Genomic DNA, 4,835 nt, shown 5'->3' on the forward strand with positions numbered 1-4,835 from the left:
TTTTTGCCTTTAAAAGAAAAAGTTACTGTTGTTTATTTTTTTTGTTAGGCTGTACATTCATCGGCACACCTTATATTATATTATTATACGGATCGATTATATTCGTATTATATTATCGTAGTGCCATACTAGGGGTGCCTACCCGTCAAAAAAACTGTCAATTTTCTTTTCATACTCATAATAATATGTATCATGCACTTTTCCAAAACTCGAAAAGAATCACTTTTATAGATAGAATTACTGCAGTTTACACTTAGGGATACTTTATCGGAAATACGTGCAACCTTATATATTAATGAAGACCTATATATAAATCTGACAACATCTCACAGAGTTGGTTTGCTGCGGCCTGTGTGTATATTCGCTATAACAACAAATACATATTATAATATTATTCGTTTTAAATTCAATAGATATCTTTTATCATGTTATGGAGAAGATAACTTGGTTTTACGTATTAAGAATAGTTTCTAGAAGCAAAACATTTATTTATGTAGAAGTGCCTTTTAAATAATTGCAAAAAACGAACAAGAAACAGCGGAGAACCTGGAATATTCTATCACCATTAGTTTACATGTTTAATAAATTTAGTTTTTGTTAAATATTGATATGGACATTAAATATTTTCGTTTTTTTGTTTCTCGGCAAAAAAACTTGAAATAATAACACAAATAGTTTCTTATAAATCATAACTTATTCTTATAGAAATTCAAATCATCAAAAATACAGGCACCATACAATTTTAAAAATATGGTCAAAAATTCATAAGTTTAAAATGCCTACCCGAAGAAGCTTGAAAATGTAATATAACTTTCCTAGTATAAGTTACTTTTATATTAATTTAAAAATATTCAAAATACATGAACGTATTTTTTTTTACAATTTTAGTTTTATTTCAAATGTTACGGATATAATTAAATAAAACATTATGATATTAATTTACAATATTGATTGTTTTATAGTTATTTTTTCGTAGTAGAGATTTGAATTTTCTTATTCCATATACACTACACATACGACATATACTATTATTATTATCTAAACACAAAGTAATTTCAAAAATATTTATATAAGCTATTGACATTATAAACCTTATATAACTTTTATGTTATGTTTTTTGCAAAAATTAGTTCAACCTGTATCGAAGTACAAAACTATACTCCTATTAATAAAATAAAATATAACATAAGCTTTGATGTAGAAATAGATACCGGAAAATGAACCCGTCTTCTTTACCCCTCTGAGGATGGTTTTTTTTGTATTTTACATAAACTTATCATTAAGTACGAATTTAAGTTTAACACATATATCTGATGCAACTACCTATATTTTGACCTGCTCAACGATGAAGTGCACTCAAAACCAATACTACATAACGAATTTCCCGATCTGTGCTCATAATGTTCATTTACATCTTTCCGAAAAATACATAAGCATTGCAGAAATGCACACAATAATCAACTAATTTTTGATCCATTGTTTGACGATTGTAAAAAATTGTTTAACAGTTTATATAGGCACCTACAACGGTTTTATCTGGTATGCTGTTGTCACGTGGCAATATTATTTACGTTTAATGAGTACCTACAATGCATAGTTTTCTTCATATTTTACATCCTATATAAATACTGAGTAGTACAATATTATATAACAGTTAACGCAAACATAGTACACTTATAATATTCTTATCTCCCTCCACGTTTCACACTATAACGTCGAATCTCACCAAATCGTACATCTTGTGCTTATAAACGTAATCACGCTCTGCATACACTACTAAATACAGAAATACACTGACAATCCGTAGTTACGCAAATACACGACGTATGCGTCGACCATCATAACCCGTAGAAAATATTGTATTTAGAATGTATTGCGTATTTTAAGTCTTGACGAAAAATGCACAACACTTAACGTTGTGAATTGTATAAAAATTGTCTTTCCGCAGGTATACGCCGCTGCGGTCAGTAAAAAACTAAAAAACGAATCGCCGTCTCGTGCGCAATAAACGCGTAGGCATTGAGGCTCGACGGACATGTAGCCCGCACTTCCTGAAAGCTGAAACACCATCAGTATTATATTATAATAATATTATCCACCCGCCGTGTGTACAGCCTATAATTTTACGATGCCCAAGAGTCGAACGCTGAATATCTGTATGAGGACCAAGGACGGATCGAGAATCTTTGTACGATTCCATTGCCTTCCACCTGTGACCCCCTTGGATCCGCCCTTGATGGGAACGATAATAAAGTAATTGGTCAAAAACGATATTATGTTATGCAGACTACGCCCATTTTTCTTTTAATATAATACATTTATTCAAATTCTGATTTTTGGAATTTTTATGTATACTCTAATGCCATACTTAAAAATATTAAAATTTTTATACCAGTTAAAGTGGTTTCTGTGGTTAAGCAGATGATTTTTTCTGAAATGTATCTAAATCGAAATTCCAAAGAGAAGCACTTGAGTTATTTAACTTTGTGTAGGTAACTACTATTTACTTAGGTTAATAGTTCCATGATAATGGATTTTGGAGTTTTGGGGTAAGGGTGATTTGAACACTTAAATAATTAATATTAATCTATCAACATTTTGTAAAAATTGTCGGGAGTATAATAATAATTAATACATGGTACATCTGATATCACATCTGTTTTATATTTTTGTAAAACCATTTTAAGGACTATTTTCATTTTAATAGTTGACCCAGAAATAACTCGTTAGAATTCTAATCTATAGAGTATAGATACTTCAACATTTTCAAAAAAAATTATCTTTTTGACAATTGTCAGTAAAAATGTGGAAACAATGAGTTTGTATCATCACAGAATATTTTTAAATTTAAAAATATGGCCAATGAATAGTTGAAATTCCAAAAATTAGAGTTTGTAGAAAACAACAACGCATTATTACGTAAAAGTTAAGTATAGTAAATATTCTCGGAATTTATTTTATAATACATACATATAATTTAATCGTATACTTGTGTTGTTTCATAATTTGTAATTTAACAAATTAATATCTATGCTTGCATATTTACACCATAATATTATTAATTACAAAATAGTTGACTAAACAAACCAAAACAAATGTCGTCTTAAAAAGCTCCGCCCAAAGGCAAGGGAAATGGTTCACCAACTACCCCTAAATAAGGGCTTGTGATTTTTTAAAACTTCAAAGATATGTAGGTGGCTATGGTTGGTACATGACAATATAATAAATTATTATTTAAAAGCCTTTGCTTATATATATTATATAAAAACGACGGTAATTCTATACGTCCGAGATCACCTGCAGCAGAACACCACAAACGACATTTTCTTGTTCAGTCTCCCGATTTCTCAGTCACGGTCAACTGGTCAGTTCTTTTAAACCCTCATTAGTCATTACACATTTCAATTTCGATTCGGTAAACCAGTTTCTTCACGATCCTTCGGAATCCATAAAAGTGCTAGGGAAAATAATTTGGTTTGCATATGTAAAATGTGGACGAATTGAGTTACCTTTAATCAGACTTGAGTAAAATACTTTTAAAATATATTTGGAATAAATACTCTAGTACTTATGTCTTATGGTAAAGACGTACAGTATTCGAAATACTTTAATAGTTTTAAATATAATAAAATTTAAGTTGTTGATACTTGATTTAAAAAGTGTATAATACTGTAAACATTTCCAGAAAAACAAGGAAAGCAATAATTGTAAATAGAAAGTATTTTTTGATACGAATAAAATATTAAAAATATTCTAAAATTCTAAATAGTTGTGCAGAAACGCAAAACATTTTTAAAGTATTCTTAATACTGTATTGCATTCGGAATACTACCGAAGACTGCATTTAAAGTAATTTGTAAATTTATTTATAAGATAAATTCATTGTATACTATTGTACTGTCCTATAATGTATTGAACGAAGTGTGACAAACTAACAAATAGTAACATTCGGGGTACCAAGAGTAACAAGGTAAATATAATTTGTGTGTTTAATAAATATCTGCTAATATGTCATTATTTAATGTACCTATATCTCAATTTATAACCATTATATCAATTATCAACATACCTTCTATTGTATGAATTCCTAACAATCTTTCTAATTGAAGTATGTTAAGTATTTGAACAAGTAAAAAGTATCCAAATTTTAACCAAAATTCTGTTAATTATTATGTCCTTATATGTTAGGTATACGGTATAATGCGCATTCCTAATTTTTCACGGGTTATTAGTTTCCTAATAAGTGTAGCTAATGATCAACACTAATGGAATTTGAAAAAAAAAACTAGTGGCCCATTATTTATCATTCTGCTTCAATAACATCGATGAGTAATAGGAAGTACTTGGAAATAAAATAGGTATGTGGTAGGGTAAAACAAATCTAAAAAAATAATCAATTTTACTATTTATCTGCTTACAGCTTACTCATAAAAATACTCGACTAATTGTATTTTATTGTACTTGATTTTCAAACGAAAAAATTTAATCAAATTGTAATTATAGTACCTTATGATTGTATTATATTCGTGTTCAAAGAAAAAATAAATTACTGTAGAAATCATAATCTAAAAAGTAAAAATATTTTATTATTAAAGTAATAAATTAATATACGAGTTAATAGTATCTAGTAAAATTATAAATGCAATATTTTATATTACTCATATCAATAGGTTTTTTCTTTATGGTTAGAAAATGTTATATATAAGTTATAAACTTAAAATATCTTTGAAACAAATTCCAGGAAACATAATAGGTTTTTATAACGTACTAAATTTGCAGCACTCATCTATATAGCAATTTGGACACGGGTTAGTTTATCTATATTACATTGTAAT

Source organism: Myzus persicae, unplaced genomic scaffold (genome assembly GCF_001856785.1).
Source record: "Myzus persicae strain clone G006 unplaced genomic scaffold, MPER_G0061.0, whole genome shotgun sequence".
In the NCBI taxonomy this organism is placed as follows: Eukaryota; Metazoa; Arthropoda; class Insecta; order Hemiptera; family Aphididae; genus Myzus; species Myzus persicae.